Here is a 21447-nt window from a genome sequence, read left to right on the forward strand (position 1 = left end):
AAGGATTATCTACATGACAAATGTGGTATTATATAATATGGAGAATTAACTCAGTTAGGGGTCAGGGAATTCTTTACTATTGTATTCGGCAGTTGAACTGAGGTCTAAAGGAAGAGTAGTATCCAAATACATAAGCTGGAGGGAAGAGTATTCCAAGACATGGTGAAGACAGGTTTCAAAATCCCTGAAGTTGGGCTTGAAAACAAGGAGTATTTAAGAATCTTTAAAATGTTGGTGTTTCTGAAATACAGAATGTAAGGAAGACAGAACTAGAGTACAATAAAGATGTGGTAGGGGTCAGTCTACAAATGGCCTTGCATGTCACATTAAAGATTTTCTTTTTAAACTAAGAGCAATGACGAGTTTCAAGAAGGTGGGAAAATCAGATTTGTGCCTAAAAGCAAAAAACCAAAAGTGTTCTGGATGAAGCATGAAGAACAGACCTTATGTGGCAAGAATGAATTTAGCAAGATTAATTAGGATGCCATTGTAGTACAGAGGCAGTGGCAACAGAGAGCGGGGGGTGGGGGAGAAGTAAAGAAATGAGGGAGATATTCAAAAGGTGAAGCTGACTAGAAGTCATGATGGAATTGCACAGAGGGTGAGAAGAAAGAGGTGTTAAGGATGGCCTCGGAATTCTGAGTTGAGTAATTGATTGGATGGTGATCTCTTTCATTGAAATCCATGGCACTAGAAGGTGATGAGATCTAGAAGTGTTGGGGGTAAGATGGGAGGAAAAGAAGCAATGAAGAGAGAATTCATACATTTTGTTTTAGTCACTTCAAGTCCGATGTCCTTTTGAGACATCCATGCAAACATGTCAGGTGGATAGTGGATACATGGCTCTGGAATTCAGAAGTACACTATAGGCTGAAGATACAGATATTTGTGAACATACAGATATGTGGACATTACTGACATAGAGTTCATAATTGTAGCTTTTAAGAAAGGTGGATTTCTAGGAAGAGAATCCAGCAAGAGAAGAGGAGATATTTTTTTTTTCACCATGAAGATCAAGAAAACATTTGAAAAGGCTGGCACCAGGGCAAGCTTCGTGAAGATATGACCTGGGCAGTCACACGGAGCCCAATGGTCAGAAGGGTGCCAGACTTGGCCTTATGCTCTGTGGTCAGCGTCTTGAAATTCTTACTAATATTATCGTTTACCTTGTATTTTGGAAGTGAAATTTAATAGGGCAATGAAGTTCACGTCTGAGCAAAGGAGACCGGTGCAATATGTAGGTTTGGCATTTCTTGCTGCCTAGTTCTCCTACAGTGTTTACATGCCCTGTGAACAGGGAACTCTGAGGTGGAGGTCCTTCAGACTCAAAGCCAGTACACAGTGATTATGGAGCATCCTCCGCTGAGCAAGCTGATACACCGACAGCGCACACTTTCTGTTGGAACCAGAGTTTGCTTCAAACGCAGAAGAAAGTGGCGTTCTAGGAAACGTAAGTGGCCAAAGAACCTTATGATATCTTTTCCTACTTGCATTGCTTCCATGTATTAGTCAACCATTTAGGCTGAAAATGACAGCATAGCAGGAAAGGGAAAGATAAAGCCAACTTCTCCTTTCAGTCCTTCCTTACTCATGAGTAATCCAAAGGTAGGAAGTATTGGCAGAATGTAATTTTATCACCATGTGAGAAAACAGATCAGGTGAGTTAGTTTTGTCCAGCATTTCCGCTTCTGGTAAGTACAAAATATATACACACCTATGAGCCACCAAATAGGAATTGTGTAATTTCAGCGATTCCATATGTGTGTTCACTGTTCTTATATTTGCCTTTAAAACTGGCATGGCACAATATAAAGATGAACAGTAACCTTCATAGTAATAATTTAAAATGCTAATTTTTTCCTCCACCTAGAATGATTTTAAATAGCCGATAAAAGTGCCATGACAAGTTGAGAGGTGGGTTGTGGGAAAATAGCTTTGTATTTTAGAACCTTTAATGGCATATTTTTTGCTGTTTTTGGACACGGGGCCCCAGGTGGAACTTACATAGAAGAGATGGGCACCAAATGCATAAAAATTATGTAGGGAATCTCCAGAGTTCAAAATTTTGATAGAGTTCAGTGTGAAAGTGCCTAAGATTTTAGTTACTTAAAGCACTTTCGGAATGGTTGAAAGGGAATTTACGCCATATTTGAGAAAAGCGAAAGGACAAAGCAGCTGACTCACTTACTCAGACAACTGACAGGTGTGAGACTTTGCAGGAAAAAGCTGAGGCCAAAATACGTAGTCATCTATACAGATGCCAATAGCCTAAATAGCAAGACTGACAAGTCTAAATGCTTAGCAATAAGAGAAAACCTGGAAATAAATAGTCACTAAGACTTGATGTGTGAAAGGAACCAGTTAGACATGGTGCTATTTATTTACTCTAAAGAAAGATTAGGAAAAATTACATGGGAAGTACACTTTTTATTTGGATCATTGATGTTTTTCTACATCTGAGAGGTTTTATTTCAGTACACATGTGACTTTCCCAAAATTTCCTCAATTTTTTAAAAGACACGTTTTATAATATTTACCTCTTTTGGTGAAGGTTGACTGAGGTAATTTATTTTAATAAGACAACAGAGCTTTATGAAGTTTTGCATAAGGAAGTCAGCCAGCTCACCCTGAGGCCAAGTGACTTACTTTTCACACCAGCTTTGCAGCACTTTTGATCCTAATTTGGAATAAACACATGCAAAGATTTGCTACAAAGGTGTTCATTGTCATATTATTTTATTCACAATAAATAAATAGATAAATATCTAAACAGGTGATCAATTAAACAGATTTCAATCCTTCCATACAATGGAATTCCATTACTTATAAAAATGGTGCTATATATAGATCACTACATAAGATAGAGTGAGAATACTTACTTCAAAAGACTTTATACTATGTTGAAGGTAAAAAATAAATGACACATTATTTAGAGTGTGACCCCATTTTTCTCAAATTTGGTTCCATTGAAAAAAATCCACAAAAGTCTATGAGCATAAATGCTAGAGTATAATAGAGGATCATCTTTCATGGTAAATATATACCATCTTTCATGGTTAATATTTATTTCCTTTTCCTTTTTCTGTTTATTTTATATATATATATATTTTTTTAGAGAGAGCGTGAGTGGGGGGAGAGGGGCAGGGGGAGAGACAGAATTTTAAGCAGGCTCAGCACAGAGTCTGACATGGGGCTCCACACAGGACTCAACCCCATGATGCTGGGATCATGACCTGAGCTGAAATTGAGTCAGATGCTCAAATGACTGAGCCACCTAGGCGACCCTCCCTTTATGTATTTTCTAAATTATCTACTATAAACAAATTTTAGTTTTATAATTTTCCAAAGCACCGAAAAATTATTTTAAAAAGCTGACAGAAAGTGCCTCAGTACAGGTACAAATGAGTACATGTCTTTCAGGGTTAAAATACCACAACTGCCAATATTAAGTCCACAAAGGTGTACATTTTCCTGCAGGAGTTGCAAACTTGAACACCTACAGGGCTAGACAAAAGACAGTATGTGGTGGATGTGGAGAACTGAAGAGAACATGCCCTTTCAAGAGGCATTTGAAGGGTAGCAGAATATGCTACCCCAAAATATGTCACTTCATAAGGATTATTTAGAGCTGAAGGCAATTGAGAAGAAGCAGATACAAGAAGAGCTGCTTCCCTATTTGCCTAAAGGCAGGACATACATTGGTAAAGGTGTCCCTCCTCCCCTTTCCACCAAGAAAGATCCAAATTAATCACCAGAGTCAACTCTGACCCTTATCAACCCAGAGGACTCTATATGAGAAACTTCACTAGCTAGCCTTTACCTTCCATTAGTTCCTTCATATACAGTTGACCCTTGAACAACATGGGTGTTAAGGGCACCAGCCCTCTTGGCAATTGAAAATTTGCATATAACTTTTGGGTCCCCCCCAAACTGAACTACTAATAACCTACTGCTGCCTTATGGATAATATGAACAATCGATTAACATGTATGTCATATATGTATTATATGTTCTATTACAATAAAGTAAGCTAGAGAAAAGGAAATGCTATTAAGAAAATCATAAAGGAAAAAATACATTTACAGTTCTGTACTATATTTATTTTTTTAAAAAATCTGTGTATAAGTGGATTCATACAGTTCAAACCTGTTGTCTAAGTGTTAAATGTGTTTACCCTCCCACAATTTTCTACCCTAAAAACAGTCTTTTTCCTTTGTGTTGTCATTTCTCTAAAAATGCATTGTTCTTTTTTTAAGATGCCATATAAGCTCAAATTCTAACCACCTCTCTGAGTCACTCATCACTGAATACTCTTGTGTGTATGTGTGATACACAGGTTAATAAACTTCTGTTTGTTTTTCTCTGTCTTGTGTCAGTCTAATTTATAGGGCCCCAGACTATGAACTTAAAACAGGTGGAGGAAAAAGAAAACTTTTCTTCCTCTACATATTCAAATCCACAATGCATTAAAACATTAGAGATGAAACAGAGTGTCTTATCTGTACTGTTAATTCTCCCATCTAAAATAAGTCCTTGACCCACCTTCCTTTCCAGCTCTTTCCATATTTCTGTTCCTTTTGCTTTCCTATAAAGAGTTTCCATACTTATGTATATTTTTCTTCTCTTCTCTTTCTTGATCCGTCAATTACATATGACAAAGTTTATCACTCTTTCCTGAAATATTTTGTTTCAGAGCTTCATGAGTTTTCCTGCTACCTCATGGACCATTACTGGTTGCTTTGTGGGGTTTTCCATGACTCAGTCCTCAGACCTCTTCTCTACCTTGATGTTCTATATCTTCTTGATGTTGCCCAATGTCAAGGCTAGAAAGACCATGTCTACACTATAAACTACAAGAGTTCTATCTCTAGCCACACCTTTCATCTGAACTGTAGCTTTTTATATCCAATTGCCTATGTAACATCTCTACTTGCATGTCTAATAAACATCTCAAGCTTACCATGTGCCAAACTGAACTCCTAACTTTGATGCCTGGCAGTTAACAGTAACACTTTTTTTCCAATTGTCCGGCCTAGTAAATTTCAGAGTAATCCTCTTTTTGTCTCACAATACCCCCAATTCATCAGAAAATCTTGCTGTTTCTACCTTCAAAATGCATCCATTATCTGATGACTTCTCCCTTTCTCTACTCCTACCACCTTGGTCCAAACCACTATCATGCCTCACCTGAATTATTGCAACAGTGTCCTCACTGATTTCTCAACTTCATATAGCTCACATTTGAGTCTATTTTCAACCAACGAGTTACTCATCGGCTTGAAACCTCTCCCTATTTCTTACATTGTAAGAACCAAGATACTGCCCCCCGCCCCGTGACCTTCCTTACCTCTTCTCTTGCTACTTCCTATTTTTTCACTCTACTGCACCATACTAACCACCTTGCTATCCTTTGAAACCATCAGATATGATCCTGCCTCAGAAATTTTGCTCTATCTCTTCTATATAAAATGTCCTTGCCCTAGATACTGGCATGACTTTCTCCCATATTTCCTTCAAATTCTCACTCAAATATCACTTTTTTAGTGAGGTCCACACTTCCCATCTAATTTAAAACTGCACGTACAAAATCCCTAACATTCTGCATTCTTGTTTCCCTCTTATTTTTCTTCATAGTTTTGTTAACCTTCTAATGTACCATATATTTTTCTTGTTAATTGCTTTGTTCCCCGTCTAGAGTATTTCTCTTGAGGGCAGAAATTTGCGTCTGTTAGTTCAATGCTTTATCTCAGAGCCAAAAAATGGCTGATATACATATTTTTTAGCATAAAGCTTTAAAAAAAAACGACCAATGAATGAATTCACCAATTTATGATACTTGAACTATTATATATTCTCTCTCACCATCCAGATTTTCAGCTCTTAAGAAAAGGATGGCTACCTCACATCTCTTTGTATCTCCTAGCACAGTGCCAAGGATGTCATAGACCTTAGTAAAGGCATAGGCTGTTGAGAATGTAGTGAAGACAATGCTGAAAGACAGTAATAGTGAAACAATCTTTTCATGAGAAAAAAGCAACATGAAATTGCTGTTGGTGCAAATTTCATACTAACTAGTATGCATCTGATAATAGAGCTAGAAATGTTTAATAGAATTGAAAAGTATTTAGAGTTGCTCTTCATGATTACAATAGAGCATTTTAAATTGGAAGTAAAGTAGATGACTGCTTCCTGGCAAAGCAAAAGTAAAAGAAATGTACTTGGCTTCCTAAGCAGTAAATAGAAACCAATAAAGGTGATAGCCCTGTATGAATCACTTACTCAATTCTCAATTTACAAAAGCATTTCAAAGAATATTGTCCATTGGGTGTTTGGATCACAGTAAGTATCTGGATCTCCATTATTTGCTCAGTTCTCAAAACTCTATTGCTAACATTAGCCGTTAGCATTTTTCACTTGGATTGTTACAATAGATGGGTGATATTAGAAGTAGTAACGTAGTTTTCGGGATTTTTTTCTGGATAAATTAAACAGAGCTATTAATAAAATTTAAAGAAAGGAAAGCTGGAAAGAAGTTGCAAAATAATACATATGGTATAAGTCTATTTTGGTTATATATATTTACATATACATAAAAAGACATGGGAACACAAACTCCAAACTGATAATAATGAGTACCCTGGAGATGTGGTGGTGTTAGGGTAAGGAAAGTAATTAAAAACAAGGGGTGAAGATTATTCACTTTTTACATATAATGTCCTTGGTTTCAAGTTTTAACAAGAAGCATGTGTTACCTTTGTAATTAAAGGTAAAACAAAATAAAAATGTCAAGGGCACTCATCTAAATCGTACTCAAAACATCCAGAATGAGTCAGGAATGTGGTCCAGCAAGCTGGGGCACCTTGAAGTCAGGTAGCCAAACAAAGGTAATGAAGCTATGTTCTTAGAATTCAGTGCAACATTCTTTCAGTGGACCTTGACCCAAGTGATAGAAATGTAAAGCACCAGCATTTTCTGGATCCAAGATTGTCACAGCCTAGTGTGGTAGGTGACAAATTATGTTGCCTTTTCCTCTGCTTCCAAAATGGATGCTTCTGAATTTGAGTCTCCACACGTGTTTACCTAGTCTTCTTATTCGATACCTCGTTAGAGGAGTGACTCTTTCAGATAGTGTAGTGAGCTGAATCGTGCCCCCCAAAATATATGTCTACATCCTAACCTCCAGAACTTGTGAATATTACCTTACATGGCAAGAGATGTGATTAAGATTCTTGAAAAGCTTACCCTAGATAATTCAGATAACCCCTAACAACAATCACATGTATCCTTAGAGGAAAGAGACCGAAGGAGTTTGGGCACAGACATGCAGAGGACAAGAGAAAGACAGAAAAGAGGGTGACATGAAAATGGAGGCAGGGATTGGAGTGATACAACCACAAGCCAAGAAAGCCAAACCAAAATAGTTATGATGTATCTTTAGATACTATAGTGGGTTGAATAGTGTCCCCCCAAATTCATATCTACCTGGAACCCTAGAATGTGGACTTATTTGAAAATAAGGTCTTTGCAGATATACTTCAGGTAGAAATTGAGATGAAACAGTATTGCAATAGGGTGGGCCCTAAATCCAGTGAGAATGGTCTTTTTAAGAGACAAAAACAAATATACAGAGACAGAGAAAAGCATTATGTGAAGGGAGGCAGAGATTGGAGTGATGTAGCTCAGTCACATGCCAGGGAACACCTGGGGTCACCAGAACCTGGAAGAAGCAAGGAAGGATTTCTCCCTAAAGCCTCTGAACAGAGTGTGGCCCTGCCCAACACCTTGGTTTCAGACTTCTGACCTCCAGAACTGTTAGAGAATAAATTTCTGTTGTAAGCCACCAAGTTGGTGGTAATTTGTTATAACAGTCACCGGAAACTAATGAAGATGGATAGTGGAGAATTATAGAGGCAAATACCATGCCATTGAATGCTCAGTCCCAAGTTTTACGTTCAAGAAATAAACTGCCCGTGCCTTCCATGCACTGAGAATAATCAAAAACCCCAGGCATTTGAACAGATTGTGTCCCAAATTCCCTTAGTTTCACAGTAAGTATATTGATTCTAACCACCATCTTAAGTACTAGCTCTTCTCCATTTTACAGATGAAGAAACTGACACATAAAAGGAGTGAGTGATCTGCCCAAAGTCGCATTGCTCCTACGTGATGGAGGCTGGATTCAAATATACAGTCTGTGTTTGGAAAGCAGGTTCTTACCCATGAATAGGTAACTAATTACACTAAAAATGTCAGAAAACAATACTATTGTCCAAGCAAAACAGAAAATTAATAAAGTATGCTAAAATGTTTATCTCTTTATTTTTATTGCACTTAAAGAAGAGAAACAATAAGAAAAAGAAGCTGGTATAAGAAGATATTAAGGGTGATTTTGACAGAAATTTTAGAGTGCTACAGGAAATTTTGGTATGATCTCCTTTGAGTCGTTTTTTTTTTTTTTATTTTTAAAAACGCCATTTTTAAGCAAGACTGGGTGCGTCATTTTTCTGAAGTTATATCCTTAATAAATGGTGGATTGTGGATACTTTGGCTCGAGTCGCCTTCACTAGTGCCCCTACAGGCTCCTGCGATTATTTTCCTACCTCCATCTTACTCAAATGCCAGCCTCTTCTACGTTACCTTTTTTTTTCCCCCACCAAAACAGAAATCAGCAAGCCTCAGATCTTGAGAACATATTTTAAAAACTTTTTATTTTGGAAAAATCTCAAGCATATACTGAAGCAGAGGAATTGTATAATAGACTGAACATACCTGTCATTTAGCTTCAACAATTATCAACAAATTTACATATAGCGAATCGTGTTTTATCCCTACCTAATGCCTGCTATTCTCCATTATTTTGAAGCAAATCATAAACATTCTATTATTTATTCTATAGTTCACTGTTTGTTTCCAAAAGATGTGAACTCATTTGCATAATTATACCCATCAAATAATGATCATATTTAAAGATTAGTGATTATTTCATACTAAAACCAAGCATCCAATCAACATTCTTATTTCCTCAATGTCCATGTATTAAATATTACATTTGGAGTGTAATTAAATTTTTACATTAACTAAAGTTAAATTGACATTATTGAGACTTTCTATCCAAGATAAAGGTGCATCTTTGCACTTATTCAAATATATTTTTCTATTATATTTCTCAGTTCTATACTGCCTTTTTGAAAATATGACTTCTATTTCTTGGCTGAGATTTTCTATTTGTTTTTCATTTGTTTCAAGAAAATGTGTAATTTATGTTGAGGCACTTTTATCATGCCTGCTTCAAGGTCGTTATGAGGTAATTCTAATATTCATCTCCATGTTGGCATTAGTTGATTATCATTTCTCATTCGAGTTGTGAATTCCTGGTTCTTGGTCTGATGGGAATGGGCGATTTTCAACTGCATGCTGGACATTTTGGCAATTATGTTAAGAGTCTCTGAGTTGTTTAAATTTTTCAATTTAAGATAGTCATCGTGGTCAGGTTTAGCAAGTAGATCTTGGTCTACTTTCACAGACTGTGGGTCCATGACAATTTAATTTTCAGACTTTGCAGTGCTATTGTTCTGCTTATTTATTTGTTGTTGTAAGGGTGTCACTAGTCTTTGATGGTGCTGCTTGAAGAGACAGAAAAAGCTTTGAGTTCTGGGCCACCTGGTGCCACTAGGTAGGGGAAGAGTCTCTAGCCTGCAGAGTTAAAGAAGCTTCACATGTTGGTCTGCTAGTGATGATAGTATTCACCTAATGGTGCTGTCCATCTGTCTCTCAGTGGGGAAGGGGAGTCTCAGGAATGTAGGAACAAAGTCTTCATGGACTGCATACTTGTTGTGGATCCTCCTTGTTGATAACCCCTGGCCTCCAGGTGTCTCTCAGTTGGGAGAATGGAATAACACTTCCTTGCAGTAACTTTTTAAGCACTTACTGTATTTCCCCTACAGTAATGGGTGATATTGTTTCAATTGAAGCCCATTTCAAAGTCTACTTTTTCCAAAAAGAAAATTATCAGTTTCTCTGTTTGGGGGTCACCAAACTTTTTCTGTAAATAGTTTAATAGTAAATATTTTGGTTTTGCAAACCATAGGGTCTCTGTCACAATTACTCTACTCTGACATTTTAGCAAAGCAGCCATATACAATACAGAAAAGGATGGGTGTATTTCAATAAAACTTTAATTACAAAAACAGACAGCTGGCCAGATTTAGCCTCTAGTTCACAGAACCCTGTTCAAAGTTTTAAAATTTATTTACGTAAACTAATGCAGAATAGTTTCTTATTTCTATTTTAAATTTCTCCTATTATGACTATTTTCTCCTTGTCATTTTAGATTTTGTGTATTTGTTCTTTCTTCCTTTTGTTTCTAAGTTACACAATGCTTTGCTTGTTTTGTTGATTTTGTTGATTTTTTTCAAAGACCTAGTATTTACTTTTATTTAATAATTCCATTTTTTTTGGTGTTTAATTCATCAGTTTTGTTTTTAATCTTCACTAATTTCTTTCTACTTTAGTGTGTGTGTGTGTGTGTGGGAGGGGGGTGGGGGTGTGTTTCTTTTTCTAAAACCCTGAGGTGGAAATTCATATGTTTGTTTACATTGCTATTTGGATAAATAATTAATTCTGTAAATTTTCCCCTGATAACTTCAAATATATCATGTTTTTATGTTACAATTAAAAGAAATTTTATAATTTTATTTTTCATTTTCTTTTAGATCTATTAGGATTTTTTAAAAAAAATTCTAAATAAAAATCTTTCGGGTTTTGATTTAGTTATTAATTTTTAGTTTTCTTTCATTATGGTCTAAAACTATTAATTTATATTATTTCTAGTCTTTTGAATTTATTGAGTTCTTTTTCTGTACTTTGATATAGTCAACTTCATAAATATTTCATATCCACTTGATGGAAAGTGCTTCCTCCATTATCAGGATTGATTTTGATATGTATCTCTTATCTAAGATCTACTTTGTTGAATATATTATATCTACCTTATTAAATATATCATACTTTTTTTTATAGCTTTACCAATACCTTGTCCACTTGATTTGACTTAGATGGTCAAAATTTTCTCTATTAATGTAATTTCTGCTTTATGAAAGTTGGTACTATGTTATTGAATAAATGTAGCCATTAGCACAATGAAGTCTCATTTTGTATTTCTTAATGCATTTGGTCTTAATTCTACTTTCTCAGATTTATAGTATGTAACATAGTGTTCAGTTATTATTATTATTTTAAGTAGGCGTCATGCCTACCATGGAACCAGATGCAGGGCTTGAACTCACGACCCTGAGATCAAGACCTGAACTAAGATCAAGAGTCAGATGCTTAACCTACAGAGCCACCCAGGTGCTCCAGTGTTCAAGCATCATTTGTTAACTGGGGACACCTGGGTGGCTCAGTCGTTTGAGCATCTGATGGTTGGTTTCAGCTGAGGTCATAATCTCAGGTTTAGTGGGTTCAGGTCCTGCATCAGGCTCCATGCTGACAGTGCAGAGCCTGCTTGGGATTTTCTCTCTCTCTCCCTCTCTCTCTCTGCCCCTCCCTGGCTTGTGCTCTCTCTCTCTCTCTCTCTCTCTCTCTCTCTCTCAAAAATAAATAAAAACAAAATAAATAAATAATGATTTGTTAACAGGTCTGAATATTTTTTTACTTCAAATGGGTGTTTTAAACTTATTAACATTTTTTGACATGATCAACACATCAATATTTCATGCCCTATATCGGTTTCTTACATAAAGATATATGTATATATACATAATATGTACACAAATGAGTTAGACTAATACACTAAAAACTTACATTAATATCTTTTTATAGTACCTTTACATTTGCTTTTGGCTATTGCTTATTGATTCATCACTATGAACTATGTTGAAATTAGCCAGTAACCTTTCCTTTCTCCCTAATTTTTGCACAATATCCAAAATGAAGTCATATTCTTTTATTCCAGGTTAATACTGTTAAAGCAATCAGCAATCTTCTTTTTATAAATACTCTGCTTTCTCTTCTCCATTTGATTATTGTTCCATATCTACATTGCAAGAAAATACAGACACTGCATTATTGACTTCAAAACCTGTCTAATCTTTTGGTTGGCTAAAGCTCATTCTACGGTAAATTACTCAGGTAGAGCTCATGGAAATAATATTTTCTAAATCACTACATGTTCATAGGCATTTATTTACAGCTTTTATGTTGACAGTTGGTTTGTCTACATAGAAAATGTGTCTTAAATTTTCTTTCTTCTGAGTATCTTAAATGCTACTCTATTCCATATCTGGGATAAAGTGTTGCTGTAGAAAACTCTAATGATAATCTTATTTTCTTTCATTATGTATGGTTTTGTTCTTTACCTCAATGCACACGGGATTTGTTTAATCCAGTATTTCTACTAAACTATGCCTTGATGTTTACCTTTCTGTGTAGATTTTTCCAAGTATGTGGTATATATTTTAATAAGTTGCAAATAATCTTTTATTTCAAGAAATTAAAAAAACTTTTAGTGAGAGTATATTCTGTTCCCTTGGTTTGCTTTTCATATAATGACTCATATATAAATGTGTTGAACCTTCTTTATGAATCTCTATCACTTTCCTTCAAATTTCTTTTTAATCTTCTATTTTTTTTTTTTTTTTTTAATGAGAGAGAGAGCCTGAGGAGGGAGAGGGACAGAGAGGGGAACAGAGGATTCAAAGCCGGCTTTGCACTGATAGCAGTGAGGCTGATATGGGGCTCAAACTCACGAATCACAAGAACATGACCTGAGCCAAAGTCAGATGCTCAACTGACTGAGACCCCCAGACACCCCCTTTCTAATTTGTTTTTAATTTGTTCCTTCTTTCCATCTTCTACTTCTATTAAGGCATTATCAGTAGGGTTATTCATTTTCATATCCTTTGTACTCTATTCTTTTTTTTTAAATTTTTTTAATGTTTATTTATTTTTGAGAGAGACAGAGACAGAGACAGAGACAGAGTGCAAGTGGGGGAGGGACAGAGAGAGAGGGAGACACAGAATCCAAAGAAGGCTTCAGGCTCTGACCTGTCAGCACAGAGCCCGATGCGGGGCTCAAACTCATGAACCTGCGAGATCATGACCTGAGATGAAGTTGGAGGCTTAACCAACTGAGCCACCCAGGTGCCCCTGTACTCTATTCTTTACTTATGAGATGATTGTTTCTTTTTCTTTTCTGAGTCTGTCCCCCATTTTTCCCCAAATGTAGTTTTTCTCCAAATACTTTATATTTTTAAAAATTATAATAGCTTCTATCATTTTCTTAATTTTTGTAGGTAATCTTAAGATACTAGTGTATTCATTTCTTGTCCCTGTTATGACAAATTACCACAAGCTTGATGTATTAAGACAATGTATATGTATTATTTTACAGTTCTGAGTGTCAGAATCCAAAATTGATCTCACTGGGTTAACTTACTTAACTCACTTAAGTTTCCAACAAGGCTGAGTTCCTTCTGGAGACTCTAAGTGAGATTCTGTTTTCTTGCTCTTCCCAACTTCTAGAGATTGCCTACATCCTTGGCCTATAGCTGCATCTATGCATCTTCAAAGCCAGTGATTTTGGATCAAGTTTTTCTCCTACCACCATCTCTCTAATTCTGTTTTTAGCCTCCCTTATCTAAGGTCCCTTGATATCACATTGGGCCAACCAGAGTGATTCAGGCTAATCTCCCTATTTTGTTTAGTTTACTCCTGATTAGCAACCTGAGTCTCTCTGCAACCTTCTTCTTTGCAATGCAATTCTTCTTTGCCATGCAACCTAACATATTCACAAGTTCAGGGGATTAAGATGAAAATATCTTTAGGGAGCCATTATTATGCCTATCACAATTAGCAAACAATTTTCAAATGTTTGAGGGCATGACATTTTTGCATGTTTTCATTTTCTGTAGAAATCTTATTCTTTTTATTCTCTTGTCTTAGTCATTACACTATATTGGATACAACCATAATCCCTGTAAGTAAAGAAATTTTTCTGATAGTCTGGTATATTTCTCTTCTCTTTCCTCACCTGTCTTTTTTTTTTTTTTTTTTTGTCCCTATTGCCTTTATCCTGTTTGTTGAATTCTACTCCTAGAAGTTTCTCCCCAGTACGGGGCTTAGTCTTAGAAGATAGCTTTGTTTTATTTCTTTATTTTTTGAAGTCTATCTATTTATTTTGAGAGAGAGCATGAGTGAGGGAGGGACAGAGAGAGAGGGAGAGAAAGAATCTCAAGCAGGCTCCACATTCAGCACAAGCCTGACACAGAACTCAGTCCCACAACCATGACATCACAACCTGAGCCGATATCAAGAGTCAGGCACTTAACTAACTGAGCCACCCAGCTTCCCTCTTTTATTTTTCTTTTTTCTTTTTTTTTTTTGTAGTTTTTTTAATACTTTTTAATGTTTATTTCTATTTATTTTTTTAAAAATTTTTAACGTTTCATTTATTTTTGAGAGAGACAGAGACAGAGTGCGAGCAGGGGAGGGGCAGAGAGAGAGGGAGTCACAGAATCTGAAGCAGGCTTCAGGCTCCAAGCTTTCAGCACAGAACCTTATGCGGGGCTCGAACTCATGAACCATGAGATCATAACCTGAGCCGAAGTCAGACACTAAACAACTAAGCCACCCAGGCAACCTTGGAAGATAGGTTTTGTTTTAATAATTTTGAGAGTTTATAGGCCCAGATGCCTCAAGCACCATTAGAATTTATGGTAGTATAATCCATTGTAGTCTTTTTTGAGTTGGATTCTACAGAAACCTGTAGAATCATATTCTTTCTGATGCTATTCTCAGATTAGCCCAGTGCTCACCATTCTCAGAACTAACAGATATCCAGTTGTCTTCCTTCTGCGTCTCCCCACACAGGTATGAATACCTTGTATTGTGAACTGTTGGTGGTTGGTCACCACTCACATTTGGAGGTACAGGAAAATATATTTTCATATGTTTTCTTATATGGGTGTTTGGTTTTACCATAGTCATTACTTTGTTTATTTTAATGGATAGTCAGACAGATCCAAGAAATGTGCCATCACCATCTTCCAGATTTCTCTCTAACTTAACCAGCAGAAGAAGTAGGTACAGGAGGCTCAGACTCCTTTTAAGTGGTAAGTGGGGACAAATGATGTTACTTGTTATTATAGATTTTCTATTTCTTTAACTCCATCTGTTTCATTTAAGGAAGGCACAGTAAGGTAGGAAGGCAAAACTAGGCAACTGTGGAGAGGCAAACAGTTCATTCAGGAGGGCCGCTTAAGTGAGAAAACCTTCTCTTTTTCCCACCACAGAAGTTCTTGGTCCAGGTCATAGCTTGGATGCATTCATCAATTTATTTGATAATTCTTCATTTATTCAGATATTTATAATGTAACTCCTATTTCCTGGGTTCACTCTGAAAGATACAAAGATAATGGAAACCTGAAGCTTATTTGCAAATGTCTTGAGTCTAGTATGGAAGATAGGATGAATTTACAAATAACTGTAATATAGATGCTATAAAGGTATGTCCTCATAGAGAGGGCTAATTAATCAGAAAAGTACCAAAATAAATAACAAACTATTATTTTCCCCTCTACCTCATTTCCATCTGAATCTTCTCAACAGCTGAAGAATATGCTTTAGATAGACAGGCAAGCTTTGTTTTTCAAATCCCTCAGAAGAGGGGAGGAGATGGTTTTGTTCATCTGAAGGGATGTTCATAAGAGAGATGTTGTCTCTCAGGGAGTGCTTGTTTAACAGCAATTACCACGTGATTAAGTCCAACATTCTGGCAAGAAAGGAAAACCAAAAATATTCATCATGAAGTTATTCAGTTTTAGAAAAGGGAACTATGGCAAAATTTGGGCTTTTCTTAGGGAAAAAATCCTGAAAGAAATAGTTCTGAAAGTAAATAACCATGAAGTCTGGAGACTGTTTAAGAACAGCTTATTGGAAACTCAGGAAAAATGTTTGACTCAGCCCAAAAAGAGCAAGCATTTGAAAATAAACACTAAATGCCTAAATGGCAAAGGAAAGAAGGCGGTTTAAAAAAAGGAGGGGATAAGGGCAAGGAATCATTTTAGGGAGGAATAGAATTTTCCAGGAAGAAGAGTGGGAATTCTATAAATGTGACAAGTCAAATTTAAACAGGTCAAGAGCTACTTACTTACAAGGCACCTTGCAAGAGAATCCAAAATAAAACACTAAGGTCCTTAAACAAAGAAAGGAAAGTAGGTAAAGTATTAACAGAACTTCTTGAGATTCAAGATAAGGAGGCTGTACTCAAGCACATGAAGGCAAAACATTTGCTGTAATGTTCATGAAAAAAGGAATTTTATGAAGATATAGCACTTTAAATTGCATTTTAAATGAAGAATCTGTATCAATTAGCTTTTGCTGCCTAACAAATGACTCCAAAACTTAGCTATTTAACACAACAATGATTGGACCATGATTCAGCAGATGGACAATTTGTGCTGGGATCAGCTGGGCAGTTCTGCTGGATTTATCTGTCTCTCACTCAAGTGGCTGCAGTCAGCTCTTGGCTCAGCTGGAGCTGGATGGTCAGGATGGCCTCACCTACCAGTCTGGCAATCCTGAACTTCTCCTCCCTGGTCCTTATCCATGTGATTTCTGGTCAGGACTGCCACATCCTTGTTAAAGGATGACATGTGCAGCCACAGAGAGTGAGTCTTAATGTATAACCATTCATGTGCCTGGGTTTTGTCTTCCTCATGTCCCATTGGCCAGAGCAAGTCACGTGGTTATGCTCAGATTCAAAGGAGCAAGAATAAAATTCCACCTCTTATTAGAAAGAATGGCAATGTTACATTACAAAGAGATGCGTATATAAGCGTAGCAGGGATTATTGTGGCCATCTCTACAGACAATCCATCATAGTTTGCCCACTAGCCACAGAAGAAACTTTCCTCCCACTTACAAAATACATTCTCTTTCTTCCCCAGAAGTCATTTCTCATTATGGTATTCATTTTGAATTACAAGATCTTCATCTAAATAAGGTCCAGAAACAGATGAGGATCTTTAGACACAGTTCCTCAAATGTGACTCCTCTTTATTCAAAGACTTAGCACTGAAGTTATTTATATCATGCACACACACACACACACATACACACACACATACACACACACTATGTAATAGAAAGAATAGCTAACAGCAATAGATACTTCCACTCAAATGGGAAGAAAGAAATACAGGTAGTCACACTGGTCGGTAGCTATTGTAAAATCTTTCCAAGTAAACATTAACAAGGGCCTCTACTCCTAGAGAAGGGCATGTTCCTTAATTGGAGCCCAATTTTAATCCCAGGAATGGTTCCCAAGTCCATTGTTCAGTGTAGCTCTAGAAGCCTGAGTCCTATCCATAGAAATTTGGGGCTCAGAAGCTTCTCTTGGTTTCCAACTGTTTCTTTTCTCTTTAGGATAATCTCTCACCAAGTTTTATAAGTTCCCCTATGAAGAGGAATGAAGTCCACTCCTTGTTCCAAAATCTACATCCACAATTTCTTTGGAATAGACACCTCTGTTTGGGCAGCATGTCAGGCTGATATAGGAAAGCACCCTTAAAATTACTGAAAGCTCTTTTGTCCAGCTGAAAGAGTCTGCTAAGCACCACCTTACCTCTTCCGGAGGATTTTTAAAGGATCTGATAGCCATATACTTGATTTACCCTTATCAAGGAGCCATTTCTTATTTTGAGAATCTTTTGCCGTCTGGAGAGGTTGGATGTGAAAACAGCTTTATTTTCCAACCTAGAAATTTGGCTTCCCTCTACATCTCTAAATTCTGCTTGCCAAATCATTCTTTCTTTAGCTCCTCTTTTTCTCACAGTATCATATAAGGTACAGCGAGAAGAAGCCAATGGACGCTTTAACCATTTGGCCATAATATCATTTTAGGCATATCTACAAGGTTATTAGGTACATTTTTAATCCCATGACAGCTATGTCAACTCTTTCATGGCTACATAACATGGGTTATCTTTTTAGCTGGCTATTGCTGTTTCCTCACCACTTTCCTAGCCTCAAACAGCTCATTTGCCTTTTTTTCAGGCTTTGACAGCAGTTTCTGCATTACTTTTTCAGCCTTCATTTCCAATCTTATTCCAAAGTCATTGCTACATGTTTTGAGTTTTGTTACAGCATCCTACCACTTCTGGTACCAATTTTTGTATCAGTTCAATTTTACTGCATAATAAACTATTCCCGTAAGAAACTGCCTGGAAGAAAACAAGCATATTTTTTGTTGACCACAATTCTGTAGATGGACTGGGAGTTCTTCTGGTCTGGATCAACTCCCTGAGGATTGGAGAGCCTAGAGTGGCCTTGCTTGGATGACCAAGGCCAAGCTACCCTGGGACAAGTGGGCCTCTTTTCACATGGCTCAGCTCCCCAAGGAAGTTAATCCAGCTTGCCCACATGGCAACAGTTTTTCTGGGACGGGAAGGGAAGGCAAGCCCCAATGGGCAAACACATTTCAAGCCTTTGTTTGCATATATCTTATTGGCCAAAGCAAGTCACGTGCCAACCCCATAGGCAGGGAGTGGAGAAATAAATTCCACATCTTACTCTGAGACACAACCAACCCACACTGAAAAGGTATGTATTTATAAGAATGAGAACAATAACTGTGGCCCTCTTTGCGAACATTTTACCACAAAAGCTAACAATTACAGACTTAACATCAGAAAATGCACACAAATGTGCTAGACTGACTGATAAACTAGACAGAGATAAATCATGTATCGTCAGAAAATCGTCAGGCATAGAGAAAGTGACCATAACATATAACTTGACAGAGATGGCCATAAGGCCTGAGATGTATAACCAGTGATCACACTTTCATTCTATGTGAAGATCACTAGAGAAGATTCTAGGGAGTGCAAAAGATGAGTATCAGTTAATGGAATCATAAACTGGTAGAATCAAGTCCACATTTAGGGGCATATAGGATCACTGAAAAGCAGTATTTTATATGCCCCCACCATACAAACACTCCCTTAAATGTAGCCAAGACAAACAGATCAAAAGCAATATCAAGGGTACCCCGAAGGGAAAAGAAGACAGTATTTCCCAAAATGCCAGCCTTAAACTTAAGGACTGAGATGTGGGAAGCTGGGGTGGAGGTGGGAGCAGGGGGGTGGCAATTAAAGGAAGTTGAAGTGCTATCTCTCCTGACACCCCTAACACATCAGAATTATATCTGCTGAAATGTAACCATAGGAGTGCCTCAGGTAATTTTAACCCCCATTTGGGATAACATTCTTCCCTCTTCTCTTCTAGTTATTTCCCAGGAGTTTTAGGAATTTGTTCTCTGTTGAATTATGGATCTTCCCAGAGCACAAAGTCTGGAGTGATGACCCCAATTGCTATAAACCAGAAACAGCTCTGAGATGGAGCCATAGTAAAAAGGTAGAATGTCTAAAAATAACCTAGTAGGGGAAAGGCACCATTTGTAACCAATCTAAAAAATGCTCTGAGAATACATATAGCTATTTCTTTCTTTTGTATCATAGCTACATGAAAAGACTAGAAAGAAAGACATTAAAATTATAACATTGGTTATCTTTGTTGTTTGAACTCTATGATATTTCAATTTTTCTTTAGTTTGGATGTTTTATATTATAAATATTTCTTTATAAAATAAAAGCAGATTATACATTAGAAATGACAATAATTAAAAATATGAACTGATTCAATATTAAGTCATATTTGCTTCAAATACTTTGTTATAAAAGCAGAGTATAAAATATACATCCTGAGATTATTCTTTCTAAGGTTAAAATAAATGTCACTCTGGGGCACCTGGGTGGCTCAGTCGGTTAAGCATCTGACTTTGGCTCAGGTCATGGTCTCATGGCTTGTGAGTTTAAGCCCCGTGTCAGGCTCTGTGCTAACAGTTCAGAGCCTGGAGCCTGCTTTGGATTTTGTGTCTCCTCCCCTCTCTGCCCCTCCCATGCTCATGCTCTGTCTCTCAATAATAAATAAACGTTAAAAATTAAAAAAATAAATAAATAAAAATTTTAAAAAGTCACTCTTATGAGTGGATAAATATACAGCCTCTCACCCAAAAATTTACTCTAGGAAACAAATTTTGTTTAGGATTTTAATAAATGATTAGGAATATAGGGAGACATTTTCCAACTGTGTAGATGATTCTGGATGGTTTACTAAATAGAAATCAAGTGGCAAGTGATGGGAAGAATTTGCAGATTGATTACACAATAATATGACAGACACACAAATGACCAATGAGTTTCGGGGTGGACAAAATAAAAGAAATGCTGAGGTGGCATTTACAGAGCTTGAAAGTTTGCACCCCTTGAAGAGATTACAATGTAGATAAGATAAGGCATGGGACACTGATTAAGTCAGGGAGATACTTGTTCTTACTATATAAATTCATTAACAGATTGCATGAAGATATATTTATGGGAAACAGACATGAGTCTAAACTCATTTAACATTCCCTAGAAAGGTTTTGTTTTGGCTTTGAACAAAATCTTAACATAAAGCCAAAATTAACACCTTTCCTACTTACCATATTCCCTGTTAAACTCATGTTTTTCAAAAGATGGGGGATGGGGTAGGGAATAAATAGGCTAACTATAGTCCATATCTCTTACTTAATATATTATTATTACCCTCCTCTCCACAACTGTGTTAACATCTATTATAGTGTAACGCAACTGTTAAACATTTAGACAGTGAGACCATCTGGCATAGCCTATATGAGAATTTCTACATTGCCAAACATATTAGAAACCATTTGAACCACATATGTAAGAAAAAAAGGGGTGGGGAAGGATATTTATTCAATCACATAAACTATTCCAAAATATAAAACACAGTGTCAAACAATGTATCAATATCTGAAAATATCTGCTCTACCAAAGTTCGATACTTCTGTAATCATTTTTCCTGTTTTTTAATTGCTATAACCCCAGCCCCTGAAAAATAGATGGTGTATCTATTAGCCACTTAGTAAACATTTGTAAGTGAATTAGTGAATAAATGAAAAATATTTTTGTATGTGAGAAACTTCTTTTTTGAGAAGAGGCAGCTCCAGGGACTCACAGTGCTTAGAGTGGAGTCTCTCCATAGTAACATCTTATCTTTCTCTTTGGGTCCATCCAAATTCTACTGTTCTTCAAACTCATGTTGTGATCTTTATGCTACGTGAAATATGTTAGAAAAAGACAAATACCATATTATTTCACTTCTTTGTGCAATCTAAAAAACAAAGCAAATGAATAAACAAACAAAAAGCAGAGTCACACCTATAAATACGGAGAACAATCTGATGGCTGCCCAAGGGAAGGGGAGGGGGGTAGAGGATGGGCAAAATGGGTGAAGGGGAGTGGGAGATACAAACTTCCAGTTATGGAATGAGTAAGCCTGAAAATAAAAGATACAGCATTGGGAATATAATTAATGATATTGTAA

The 21447-nt window shown here is 36.6% G+C and overlaps 1 long non-coding RNA gene across 1 annotated transcript; it reads right to left on the bottom strand.

Annotated features, from left to right (window-relative positions):
* Nucleotides 1-15313: 15313 nt before the first annotated feature.
* On the bottom strand, nucleotides 15314-21156 carry LOC113601113 (uncharacterized). The gene is made up of 3 exons (XR_003422263.2): nucleotides 21079-21156; nucleotides 15579-15769; nucleotides 15314-15394 (listed from the first exon to the last, which is right to left on the bottom strand). It is a non-coding gene; the product is annotated as an uncharacterized LOC113601113 (long non-coding RNA).
* Between the last annotated feature and the right edge of the window lie 291 nt (nucleotides 21157-21447).

The sequence above is a fragment of the Acinonyx jubatus genome, chromosome B1, assembly GCF_027475565.1.
Source record: "Acinonyx jubatus isolate Ajub_Pintada_27869175 chromosome B1, VMU_Ajub_asm_v1.0, whole genome shotgun sequence".
Taxonomy (NCBI): Eukaryota; Metazoa; Chordata; class Mammalia; order Carnivora; family Felidae; genus Acinonyx; species Acinonyx jubatus.